Here is a 13937-nt window from a genome sequence, read left to right as displayed (position 1 = left end):
AACTAACTACTTCAAACCAGATCAGGGAACGTCAGAGCAATTTCCTTTAACATTTCCTGAGCCTCTGTAATACCCTCAATTCTTGAATTCTTGGCATTTTACAGTAAAACTCCTTAAGCCTTTAAGAAGGACTTGATAGGTACACAGGGCAGTGAGGTGGGAGGGAGCCACTGAAAATCCAGCTACATTCTGCCTGCAGTCATGTGTGGGGAGTGGAATGGCCCAGTGGGGAAGGCGCCCAGAGGAGAAATTGGGGCTTGACTGGCCCAGCATGTGGGGGCCTTCCCCCAATGCCCTGCATGCAAGATCAGAACTTGAAAGCATGGGGCAGCAGTCACCACCTGTGGACCCCCTGGTCAGCAAGACTAGAGTCTGGGCAGCCCACACACTCTGTGTACCTCTACGAACTTGAGTTTCCAGGCCTAACTCAGCCATCCGTACCCAGGCCAGCCAGGAGTTCGAGATCCTTTCTTTGGTGAGCAGATGAGAAAACTGAACCTCAGTGAGGTCACACAACACAGGGAGGGTCACCCAGGAGGAAGAGGCAGGGCCCAGATTCCAGGCTGGAGTGTCTGACCCAGAGCTGGGCTCTCTGCCCTCCACCGCCCCCCTCTCTCACACTGGTTTTCGTGCAATTCCCTGAACTCCAGCTGTGGCTGGAGTGAGCACCAAGCAGTTTGCACTCCGCTGTTTCTCCTCTCTTCCCCAGGGTGACTTTAATCTCCTCAACAACTAGATGCTTGGAGGTTAGGTATTGGCAGACCTGGAGGCTCATAATAGGCGCCAGGTGAATATGTGCATATTGATAAGCCCTCTCCTCACAGGGCAGCAGACAGCACACCCCCTTGTAGTACAAACCCCATGAACCCAGAGGCCCACAGGAGTCAGTCAGAGCAGGGACGTCTACAAGAAGCAAGGTCAGTGGTCCGAAGGAATTAACAGGGGGTTCTCTTCTGGATTCCATCTCCTCCCTCCACTTCTCTCTGTAGTCTCCCTCAACTACCCTCCCAAAACAACCCAACAAAACAGCCGAACGTCCTTCTCCATCAATGAGTGTGCTATTAACACATACTACTGCTACGATATATACTATTATATACTATATGTACTATGACTATTACATACTATTTTTAGTACTGTATGTATTAGACTATTATACTATATGTTACTATTATATACTATATATTACTATAGTAATAAATATACTATCTACTACATATATAATAGTAATAGTACTATAGTATTTAATATATACTAATAGTATATACTATAATATGTAATATAATTACATAACATATTAATATACAATATACAGCACATATTATATATTATATATATAACATTACTTGTTATATAATACTACTCCCATGGGAATTGATAAAGGTTGTGGTAAACATGGATTCTATCCCCAACACCCAGGCACAGTGCTGGACCTGGGAGTCAGCAATACCATCTGCAAACGCATCTACAGGAAGAGACAACGGGAGAGGCTGTTTTACACGGGGCTGAGAGGGCTGCTGTAAGTACAGGTCGGGGAGCACCGTCATGTCGCCATCGTCTAGGGTCAGGAATCACTGAGGGAGAGGGCTCCGTCCACTGCCAACTACTCAAGACAAACCACGCTGCATGGACATCTGCTGGGCAGGAGGCACATCTGGGCAGCCTGCCTGGGAGGACAGTGACAGACACAGTCACCCTGAACAGGCAGCTCTCAGATATCAGAGTGTGGTTGGGGCTCGTGGGTGGCTCAATCAGTTAAGCATCCGATTTCAGCTCAGGTCATGATCTCACGTTCGTGGGTTTGAGCCCCGTGTCGGGCTCTGTGCTAACAGCTCAGAGCCTGGAGCCTGCTTTGGATTCTGTGTCTCCTTCTCTCTCTGCCCTCCCCCACTCATGCTCTGTCTCTGTCTGTCTCAATCATAAATAAACATTAAAAATAAAAAATAAAAAAAATATCCGAGTGTGGCTTATCCCCTCTGCAGTAGTACTCGGTGCTGCCCCCTGCTCATCTTACACATGGTTCAGCGTTCCCACGTGCCCCCTGTTGCCATATTGTGTGCAAAATCATTTTCATATTAACCTTGTCCAAGAAGTCAGGAAATGGAGCCGGCTGCAAAACAAACAGCCTTCCCTGGCTGGGCAGAAATGACGTGTGGGAGCGGAGTGTCTGAACCGGGTGTGCACGGCTTCCAGACGCACTACTATCATCTCAGGCTGGAGTTGCAAAGGCGCCCAGGAGTCTTCCACCACAATGGTTTTCCAGTTTTATTTTAGTGGGAGGGCCCTTTCTTCAAAGGAAATCCTACCTGGAAGGCAGTCCATAACTCAGATTAATCCCCAGCTGTTGCAGTGAGGAACCCATGGCCCTGCTCATGGGCTCGCTCCTCTCCCAAAAGCTCCAGGAAGCACAATATTAAAAGTAGGTTGTCATTCCTCACTTATTAAGTTATTTGCTCACTGGCAGAACGTTTTGTGAGTACCTACTATGTTCTGAGTGCTGGTGAGCTAGCAGGGAAGAGGACAGGGGAAGCCCCTGCTTTCCAGAATCTCCCAGGGTGGCTGGATGCAGCAGAGCTAAGTTCAGAGGACAAAAGTGCCATGAAGGACTAGGGCAATGTGACTGTGGGGCAGGAGGAAGTTACTTTAGATGGGGGGTTCGGGAAAGGTCTGGCTGAGGAACTGAAACCTGAGTTGATGGCAGAACAAGAATCTGGAAAGATGCCCTGATTTTGACCAATGAGGAAGCAGACCCAAAGAGGTGAAGTGTCTTTCCCCAGGTCACCCATCAAGTCAGAAGCCCAAGCCAGTACTTGACCCTGGGTTTCCAGGGCTCTCTCCTTTCACAGTGATTACTAAATAGCCAGTGCATGCAAATAAGGCTCTGTGACAGGGGACATCCAACTGCCCACAAATGTCAACCATGCCCTGGTGTTCAGGGCCCTCTGTCATGACTCTTGGCCCTGTCTCAGCCCTCCTCAGCCAGTCAGAGCCTGCAAGCCCTGTGCCCGAGCAGACAGCACCACACAGTTGACATTCCAGACCCATGACCTTGATTGGGAAAGCTTCCTCCTCTCCTATCTCCCCGGCTCCAAACTGTGGAAAGCACTCCTTACTGCTTCTGTTGTTGGCAAGATGGTAGCTCACCTGGCGGAAGGTTATCTGGAAAGTCAAGCTGCTGGACAGTGAAATGACTTAAAAACCAGCCAAGCCAGCTTTCTTCTTATAGAAGGCATTCACACAAACCTCTGGCACCACACACAGGTCTGTAGGTATCTCACACACCAAGAGTCCAAAGCCAGGCTCCAGGCACAGGGACCTATGATGCTGAGCATCATGGGAAGCAGGAGGCAGATGGTTCCCTTTCCTACCCCCAGCCAAACAGTTCCAGTCAGAGTGCTCCCCAAGTCTCGGAGTGTTTGCCCAGCATTCTCGTAACCTAAAGCTGTCCCAACACTTGCGCAGGCATTAGCAGACGTGAGCCTCCAGTCACCTCTGGAGGTAGGAGGGATAGCAGTTATCAGTCCCATTTTGCACACAAAGCAACTAAGCCCGGAAGCAACCTGTGCAGAGATTGTTGCTGGTGATGTGGTAACAACCACTGAACTCTGATGCAAACCCAGGGCTCTAGACCCCAAAGGTAACTACCATCAAGCTGCTCACAAATTAAACACAGATTATCCCCCTCATTCTCTTTTCCGCCCTTCCATCTATACCTTATGCCTTGGACTGTACTTTGGAGTCTTCCTAGAAGCTGCCTCTTCTCTCAGAGCCACCCCTGCCTCATAATGTGTGCCCACCTGCTGGAGAGATCTAGAGCAATGCAGACCCAAGTTGAGATGCTCTCCTGCCCAAGCAGACTGACCGCTCCTCCTTTTCATATTTTCCAGCCAGTTCACACTTGTCAACACTGCACACATCACTGGTGAAAACAATGCACCTTGGAACGATCCACATCTTCCATCGTCCCATACCAAACCAGCCAACTGCACCTGCAGGAGTGGTCGGGCAAACACAGGTGACAGGGCCTGCAGAGCTATGCCCCCACAAATACGCAGCTGCGCCCTCATGGGACTCATGGACAATCTGCTGCACACACAGACCTGTGCATGCATAAGACACACCAGTTGCCAGCATTTAGCAAACTCTGTTTTGCACAGGGTACGGAGCCAAGCTCCATACAATCCCAGCTATGATTATTCTGGACCAGTCACCCCGGACTTTTTGCATAAAAGCCAGCTACCAGAATTCAGCTGGACAAAGAGAATGACATTTTGAGGAGACACAGACATGCACTGAGCACGCTGGGCGGCACAAGACACGCAGTAGCTCAGAGCTCCCTCCCAGGGCCCTAAGTGCAGAAAGGCACACTGGACAGTATGGTTAGAGACATAAACGCTGCGGCCAGGCAGACCCCAGTGCGTGCACGTGCCCATTCCAAGGCGCCCTGCCCCCACCCGCATCCAGAGTCCGCTCACCCCCGCCAGCCCAGGCCCTGCCACCTTCCTGCTCAGAACGGGGGTGGGGACGCGGGTAGGGAGGTGGGGGCGCCTCCTCCCCGCGGGGCTGGGGCGGGTCTGCGGGGGCCCCCCTGGTCCCCGCGCGTCCCCCCACCCCACCCCACCCCACCCCACCCCACCCCAAGCCCCGCGCGCTTCTCCGCCGCCCCAGCACTTACCCGGCCTCCCGCAGCGGGGCTCCTCACGCAGCGTCGGGACCGGAGGCGCAGAGGCGCTAGCTGGGCACCCCCGCCGCGCTTCGGGCCCTCCCACCCGGAGAGGGTCAGGGTGCGGGCAGCTCGGCTCCGGCCCAGCACCCCGGGCACTTCCTGCCGGCCCGCCCCGCCCCGCTTCCTGAGCGCCCACCCTCCCGGCTCGCCCCACTCCGATTCCCAGGCTCCGTTCCTCCCAGCCCGGCTGGCCTCGCCCAGAAGCCCTGAGCTGGGCCGCGTCTTTGTTTCCGAGTTGGCCAGTCTTCAATTCGGAGCTCAGAGCCAATTAAGTGGGAGTTAGGGGCAGCTGTGTGGTTGCCAGGGGATCCTCGCGGGGAGAGGAGGGGTGGCTCACAAACCTCCAGTCTGCTCGCACTTCCCCTTCCTGGGGCCTCTCTCTGGTCTTGCTTTCCCCTAGGTTGTCCACGGCTCAGGTTCTGGGAGAAGTTGGCCTGTGGGTGGGGGCTCCCAGGGACTCTAGGCACAAGTCCTTCTGATCGCAAAGAGCCGCCCCTCTCCCTCGGCAGATCTCCTGTGCGTAAGGCAGACTCCCATCACTGCCCTGTCCCGGTGAGAGTCCTGTGGCTTTAGGCTTTATGTTTCCTGGGCCCAGGGAGAATCGAGACCTCTTCCTAGACTGGAGAAAAGAGGAAGGATGGACACAGAGCTCTGGCTGGGCCCTGGCTGGGCCCTGGCTGAGAACAGGTGCGAAGCTGCCTCTAACTGGCTCTGTTTTTGGCCGTGGAGCATATATTATTTCTCAAAGCTACAAAGGCCCATCCTTATTCAACTAACGTGCTTCTGGAACTTGACTGCTGCAGGCAAGGTTACCCATTTACCAGGGTGCTAGGTCAGGGAAGACATTGGAGGCAGGGATTGCTGAGGGAGGCATGGCAGTGGAGAAACACCAGCAGAGCGGACGATGGCCACCCTCTGAAATGGGGGTGAATGCAGAAGATGCAGTGGATGGGGGTTCTACAGAGCTTGCTGTGTGTGGTGTAGATGGAGGAGTAGAAAGGGATCCAAAGAAGGACCATGGTGTTGCTGTGAGTGTGGATGTCTGAGAGCAGACTTTGGGTGAAGTGAACTGAGTGAAGACAAGATGGAGGGAGTTTGGACAGTGTGAAGAGGGCTTGCCTGAGGACAGAGCCCAGGTGGATGCTGGAAAAGGAGCCAGAGAAAGAAACTGATGCCATCCAGGAGGGTCAGCGCTGTGCAGGACACCCAGAGCCAGGAGAAGAGAGCATGTTCCATAGGAGTCTATGCTCCAGGGACACCAAAGGGAGGGTGCCCAAGAAATCAGGTTTAGACTTAGAAATGAGGAGATCTTTGGGAGACTTCTGAGAGGTTCATTTCAGTAGTGGGGATTGTAAACCAGATTGCCCCTCCTTGGGGGCATCTAGTCCAATCAGTTAATGCAGGGATACAAAGGCAAATCCGCTTGCTTTCATACTGGAGGACCCTAAAGGGCTATTCCAGCTCCAGGCTCCCCAAGGCATCAGTTGAGGCCTCTGTGGAAACTACATCTCAGTTCAAGTTCATTCTCAGTCAAGTCTCATTTTCTCACTGTAAGGTTTAATAGATGGAGGCAGAGATGGGAGGACAAAGAGACCACGTTATGGAGTCAAGAAGGCCTTTATTGGGATCTGCAATTCCCGGGCAAGGTTCCGTGACTCTGGAGCGGGGAGTCAGGGAAGTCGCGCTTGATATGGGAGAGCAAGGTCTTTTATGGGTGCAGAAGTTCCAGGTTTGAGCTTAGGTGGGCTGATAGCCACGTAGGGTCTTCTTTGGACAGTGGCAGAATTCAATTGGTTGTTCGCTTCGGTGGGGAGGGGGATGCTGGAATTCCATGGTGAGGCATTCCAGTTTGAGACAGTCCAGCTTGAGAGTGGGGGCCGTCAGTCCTGGTGGCGCCTGGATCTGTTATCTGGCCTGCAATAAAATGGCCACTGGTGCTTTCCAAATGGCTCGGGTCATCCCAGGTTTGCAAGTGGGGGTTGTCAGTGTTCACAGCTTTCCACATCAAAGTGGCCGCTCAGTTGCTTTCCCATGGCAACTCTTACACTCACTTTCTTACAGGTATTCCCAAGATTACCTCCCTATAGACCTCCTGCCCACAGATCTCCATCTCCAGGCAGAGCCTATTTTCCAGAAATCCAACCTGAGGTGTAGGGTCAGAGAGAAAGGGAGAGTGAAGAATAGGGAGTAAAGACAGAGGACATGAACATCTGGTACCAGCATCAGGGAGGGAAGGTGGAGAAATGTGGCAGCAGAGAGACCTCGCAAACACAGATGATGATGGCCTCTCCTTCTGAACTTCTTCCAAGACCTCTAATGAAGCAGACCTCTCATGAAGACCTTCACCTCTAATGAAGCTGTTTCAAGAGACAGAGATCATCAGAAAAGAGTCAGGGAAGGTGGTGATAAAGGAAAAGAATGAAATGGGGGTGGGATAGGAGAGCTCTTCATAGTACAAATGGGTTTTCCAAAGCCAGGCAGAGAAGGCAAGTGGGGAACAGGATTAAGGAGAGAGAATACTGTCAGTGGGGTAAGGGTGAAGGGAGCTGCGTGTTCCCAGTGTTAGTAACATTAAACCAGTAATTCAGAAAGAGAGGGCTGGAAAGTGTTCTGGAGGGACCTTGTAGCAATATGAGAGGGCGAGTGATAAATGAGACTCTGGACCAGGATATCCCCTCTCCAGCACTATTCCCAGGAACATTAAACATCTAGAGCAGAGAACCCATAGAAATATGATATGCAATTTAAAATTTCCCAATAGCCACATTTAAAAATATAAAAAGAAGAATCAGGTGAAATTAATTTTAATGATACAACTTTATTGAACACAATATATCTAAAGTATGTTCATTTCAACATGCATCCATATAAAAATTATTAATGGGATATCTTGCATCTTGTTCCTGTGAAGTCTTCCAACTCTGGTGTGTATATTAAACTCCGAGCACATTTGAGTTTAGATGCTACGTTTTTATTGGAAATACTTGATCTGCATTTAGAGTTCATAAGGTTTATGGTGGAAGAGGTAGTTACAAATCTCAGTTGCTTCGTATGTACTTAGGCTCTTCAATAACCAAGTTGAATGGTCAGGTTTAAAACTTAAGTTTAATTAAGATTAATTGAAATAAGACATTTCGCCTTTCTACTGCATTTAGCACGTCTCAAGTGCTGAACAGCTGCACGTGGCTAGTGGCTACTACCACACAGGTCTAGAATCTGAACTCCTGGACTTTTTGTTTTGTTTTGTCCTCACTTTCTTTGAAGGAAGGGCCCCTGCCCCCATCACTGCTCCAACTAACAAGATCCCCCTCTGTTCCATTTTATTTCACAGAACACACTTGAAGACGATGAAGAAGAAGGTTGAGAATCTAATGTCTGTGAGAAGGGAACTGGAGCATTGGCTTGGGCTAGATGAGGATGGAAGAGAACGGGACACAGGTTGGAAGTCTTCTGTTCTGTTACTCTGTTCGTAGGAAGAGCATTGTGGTTTCTTTGCCCAGAAATCGAAGTGAGAGTGGAGGAGACAGCTCTTGTTGTTATGGTCTCCCCTTTCAGTGGTTTCTCTTCAGCTCTGAGCACTGGCCAGGTCCCGAAAGCTCAGTGTGGCTGCTAAGTTTGGCCCTCGTTTTTTGCATCTGCAAAATGTGAAGAGCAATCTCTTATTTTGGAAAAAAAAATGGGAAGGACTGTGGAAACCTAAGTATAAATCTACAGTGAGGGGGGAGCTTTAGTCCCAGACTTGGAGACCCGTGCTTCTCCTCCAGCTCTGTATGTAGCACATGCTCTGCCCCTGGCTGGGTGCCAGGAGCTCCTGCTTTGACCCTGCCTTACATCCGATAGAGTGACCCAACATGGGAAGTTGGAATAGAGAGCTTGTAGACTTTCTGAGATGTGTAAAAATAATATTAGTAACACTTAGACTTCTTTGCTCTAACATGGCCTCTACCCGAGTGTGTGGGTGGCTCAGTCAGTTGATTTTGGTTCAGGTCATGATCTCATGGTTTGTGAGTTCAAGCCCCATGTCAGCTCTGTGCTGATAGCATGGAGACTTCTTGGGCTTCTCTCTCTCCCTCTCTCTCTGCCCCTCCCCCACTCCCTCACTCACTCTGGCTCTAAATAAATAAATAAATTAAAAAAATTTTTGAATGGCCAAGAGGAGCCTGGGTGGCTCAGTGTCTGAAGCGTCCGACTTCAGCTCAGGTCGTGATCTCACAGCTCGTGGGTTCAAACCCTGCATTGGGCTCCGTCCTGACAGCTCAGAGTCTAGAGCCTGCTTCAGATTCTATGTCTTCCTCTCTGCCCCTCCCCTGCTCACACTCTGTTTGTCTGTCTATCTGTTTGTCTCTCTCAAAAATAATGAAACAGTAAAAAATTTTTTTAAAATGGCCTTTACCTATTACTTGGAGTTACAGGTAGGTCTTGTAGGATCCCCTCCAGGCCAACACAAGGCCTGATATCCTGCCTATTCCACCACAGCATCTATATCCATTCCTAGTCATAACATTTCTATAGTTATTCCTATAACTAGAGCTAGAAGAGAGTCACAGAAAATACTTTGTGTGGGTGTGGATATACACATATACAACATACACATGCGCACACACACACACCCTGCACCACAGAGTAGGATCTGGTATCAGTGGTGTCTTTAGGATGTGTGGCACATTAGCTTAGTGTAGCATCCAGGTTGTACCGTCATGGGTCAGGAAACATAAAACTTGGATTTCTCCATCCCCTGAGCACAAGCCTATCTTTCAAAACAATCTCCAGTCACCACCTAGGAAGGCTGCACAGAAACGAAGGAACCCTTGACAGCCTCGGCTCCTGCCTCCCTGACGTTCCCCAGCTTGGTTGAGTGAAGCTGCCAGGCTGGGCCACTGTGGCCCGGACAAGAACTCTTCGTACGGACTCTGAGTCACTCCCAGGAAAAACAGCTATGTTCTTGGAGGTAGAAAAACCCAGGTAGAGGTTATACCCGTCTGCATACACATCCCACAGTGTGTCTGACTCAGTCTGTTTACCCTTTAAATCTTTGAAATGGGGGAGAAACTCTTCCCGAGATTCTTTCTACCCTCTTAGAGAGTGGAGACTGGCTTCAGTTTCATCATCCATGCGAAAAATAGAGCTGCGTGGTGTTTGGTCAGCACCTTTCCTTTTCCAGAAGGAATAGCAAATGCTCAGATGTCACATATTGATCAGTTTAGATTAGCCTGAATTCAGCCTACAGGACTATGAACGTGGTGACTTAGCCTACTCATTTTTGCAGTTATATCTGTTGTTTAATAGGAGGTAGTAGAGAAATGACTGTGGAATTGAACTGTACAAGCTTGTTCCCACAAGAGAGATGTTATACCAGGTGTAGGAGTTTTTAAACTGTTGTGAGGTATAGTAATGACATCAAGAACATTAGTTGCACTAATTGGTGCTTGAAATAATTATTGATCTTCAATAATGTCATTGAAATAATTGCTTAGATGTCCAATTGCTTGAAATGCTCTCTTGACATTCTATGTGAAGGACTTTACAGCTTGGTTCTCTCTCAGGAAAACATTATTTCAGGCAAAACATAGAAAACCACATCTAGGATACAGAAAACATAAGTACAGACAGCTGAGCAAATATATAAATAACATGCAAAATGACACTTAAATATTTACATAGTCCTCTCTCAGCTTCCTGAAGTTTTCTAGAGACTGCTTCTATAACTGGGGCATAGGCTTTCCAGGTGTCCAAGGTCACATACATACTATGGAGGAAGAGAAGCCTTTGGATAAATGTGGTGAATTTTCCTGGAGGGCCTGTGTTGAAATTTATTTTGGGGGAATAACGGATGAGGTTTTTAATAGTTTCAAAAGTGTAACATCTGCATATGCTTGTTGTAGAAAAATTTGATCAATATAAAATATCCATAGATATTTTATAAAGACCATAAAATCATCTGGAATTGCAGCCATCAGCAATAATCACCATATTATTTTGGTAAATGCCATTTCAATTGTGTGTGTGTGTGCGTGTGTGTGTGTGCGTGTTTGTAACCAGATTTACTTTGTTTCAGAATATATTCCAGTCATCTTTTTATGTCAGTGGATTTATTACATTAGTTTTTATATATAAAGTATGGACAAACCACAGTCTGTTTAACCAGTCTCCTACTCCCTATTGATGAATATTTGGGATGTTTTCAATAAATAAAAATATTTCTTATGTGGTTATGAAAACTTTTATCACATATATTTTTGTGTATGTATTCAGCTATTTCTTCATGGTAAGTTACTAGAAATAGCAGAAAATGCCATCTTTTTTAGATCTTGCAAATAGACACACACATACAGAAGTGTATACACAAATATATATAATGAAATGCATGGAAAAAGTTGGTAGAATATGTTTCAGATGTAAATACAGTCATTGCCTTCTGAGAGAGGCCTGAGGTTGGGGTTGTATATAAAAAGGAATTTGATCAAAACTATAGTGTTCATTTTTCACAGGTAGAAAATATTGTATAACTTAAACTTAGTTAAAAGTAACAACAAAAACAAAATGGCAAGATAAAGTAGTTATAAGTTGACAAGCACACATCATTGGAAATAAAACTCTTTTTTTTCTGCTGAAAAAATATTTAAAGGAAAGAATAGAAATAAGATATATAAATTGCAAACTGCTAAAAGAAAAAATAAAACGGAAACACCACGCCTAACATTTGGATTAATCCAACAAAAGTAAGGAATAAAAAGGAAGAATAGAAACAACAAGAAAGTACAGTAGGGGCACCTGCGGCTCAGTCAGTTGAGTGTCCAACTCTTGATTTTGACTCATGAGGTCGAGCCCGGTGGGGTGGAGTCCACACTCAGCGCTGAGCCTGCTTAAGATTTTATCTCTCTCTGTCTCTCTCTCCTCCTGACCCTCTCCCTTGCTCTCAAATTAAAAAAATATATATAGTGAGTAAAAAGTACAAGTATATGGACATAATAAGTTCAGATACTACAATGCTCACAATTTCATGTGATTTGGTTTAAGTCTCCATTAAAAGGTAGCAACTCTCACAATGGGTAACAAAACAAAATTCAGTTAAATATTGTTTAAAAGGGACACATAAAAAAAAGAAGAAACAGAAAATTGCAAAATAAAGGGATGGAAAAGATGTGTTAACTAAGGAAATGCTGACACCAAGAAACAGATATGCCAGTTAACAAAGTGAAATAGAATTCGAAGTCAAAAGAATTAATGGTCCTAGAAGAGGCTTTTTGCACTCATGAAGTTTAGTGTAGTCTCAAAATGTATAAACAAAATGAAAGCTCAAGTAGACAAAAAATTAACCAATGATTTAGAACTATACTGTCCAATTCAGTAGCTATTAGCCATATAGTATAGACAGGAGCCACTAGGTTACTGAACATATAAAATATGGCTAGTTCAAACTGAGATGTACTATCAGTGTTTACACATATCAGATTTCAAAGATTTGCTATGAAAATGTAAATATTTCATTAATTTTTAAAAATATTGTGTTGAAAAGATCATATTGTAGATATATTGAGTTCAACAAAATCTATTACAAGTAATCTCACCAGTTCCTTTAAATTTATTTTGATGTGGCGGCTAGAAAATTTAAAATAACACACGTGGAACACCTTGAACAGCACTGAAGAGGACTTGGATAATATAATTAATAAATATGAACTGTTAGATAAATAAAGGTGCACTTTGACTTATCAGAGATTATATAATCTTTTCCAAAATTCATGCAATATTTATAAATTAATCGATTACCTAGCCACATGAAGATCTCAAAAATATCTAAAAACTAGTTCTTACACAGGCTGATATCTGACCACAATGCTTTTTCAACCCCTTTGGAAATCCCTGGTGCCTATTCCAGGAAGGAGATTCATTTTTATTTTTATTTTTATTTTTTTAAGGTTTATTTTTGAGAGAGAGAGAGAGAGACAGAGACAGAGCATGAGCAGGGGAGGGGCAGAGAGAGAGGGAGACACTAAATCTGAAGCAGGCTCTAGGCTCTGAGCTGTCAGCAGAGTCCAACTCGGGGCCAAACCCGTGAACCACGGGATCATGACCTGAACCGAAGTTGGACGCTTAACCAACTGAGCCACCCAGGCGTCCCTCCCTGGTGCCTATTCCAAATGCTGTTGCCCTCCCCAGTTACTGTAGGGAGATGTCTGTGCAGGGTGGGGTGTGTGGGTGCAGGGCCCTGATAGTGGGGAATCTCCATCCCTCTCAGGAGCCTGTGACTACTGGCCCCAGCCCACAAGATTTGTTGAATCGGAACTCCCCTTTAGAGAGCAGGGATGACAGCTTCACTGTGGAGGGAAGTGCCCTATCTGCAAACTGCTCCCTGTTTATGGATGACTGGGAGGATGGGTGTGAACTGGCCCCCTGTTCTGAATTATTCAACCAATAACACTGAGGAAGGTAGCAGGCACTCTCCTCTTCACGGGTCTGATCACCCTGACCTTGAGTAGTTTATTCTATTTATATTCGGCTTGAGAGTGGGTTTGCTTTTTCTTATTATTTCTTCATCAGTCCAATTCTATCATTTAAAAAAAGGGCCTTCAGTATTTCTGGTCTGCAGGTAGTACCCTCTCTTGATTTCCAGCAACATTATAGATCTATTCCTTTTTCAAAATATCATTTGAGTAGGTGGAGCTGTAGAAACAGGTATCTGGTCTGTCTGATGTCTTGATTCCATCGCAGGAGGTCAATTTTTGTGTATTTGTCTTATAACCAGTCACCCTACTAATAGCATCTTTCATATTAAAATAAACATCAAGAAGAATGCAGAATGTGGAGAAAAGAGAACACTTGTGCACTGTTGGTGGGAATGTAAACTGGCACAGCCACTATGGAAAACAGTTTGGAGGTTTCTCAAAAAATTAAAAAAGTAAAAATAAAACTACTGCCAATTTCACCTCTTGGCACTTATCCAAAGAAGAAGAAAACAGTAACTCAAAAAAATATATGCACCAAATATATGCACCCTCATGTTCATTGCAGCATTATTTACAATAGTCAAGATATGGAAACAACATGAGTCACCGAGACTTCCAGGGAGAGGAAGCAATTCCCAAAGGTTATAAAAGGAGTGAGATCCTGTGTGACATCCAGACCAAAAAGTTGCATGTTCCTTCCTGTCTGGTGCCCTGGCTCCTGAGTCCTTGATTTGAGGTGATGGCTCTGAGGGTTATCTGTTTGC

General features: G+C 46.4%; 1 protein-coding gene across 4 annotated transcripts in view; it reads right to left on the bottom strand.

Annotated features, from left to right (window-relative positions):
- TSPAN11 (tetraspanin 11) overlaps window positions 1–4814 on the bottom strand; it is a 76716-nt gene extending 71902 nt beyond the window's left edge. For 3 of the 4 annotated variants that reach the window (XR_003914662.1, XM_029955249.1, XM_029955248.1), the window contains exon 1: window positions 4676–4814. The gene's annotated coding sequence lies outside the window, so the exon portion shown is untranslated. Of the gene's footprint in view, window positions 1–3797; window positions 3826–4675 lie in introns of those variants that run through there. The other variant, XM_029955250.1, reaches the window with a different exon arrangement.
- Between the last annotated feature and the right edge of the window lie 9123 nt (window positions 4815–13937).

Source organism: Suricata suricatta, chromosome 10 (assembly GCF_006229205.1).
Source record: "Suricata suricatta isolate VVHF042 chromosome 10, meerkat_22Aug2017_6uvM2_HiC, whole genome shotgun sequence".
In the NCBI taxonomy this organism is placed as follows: Eukaryota; Metazoa; Chordata; class Mammalia; order Carnivora; family Herpestidae; genus Suricata; species Suricata suricatta.
This window is presented reverse-complemented; position numbering and strand designations above follow the sequence as displayed.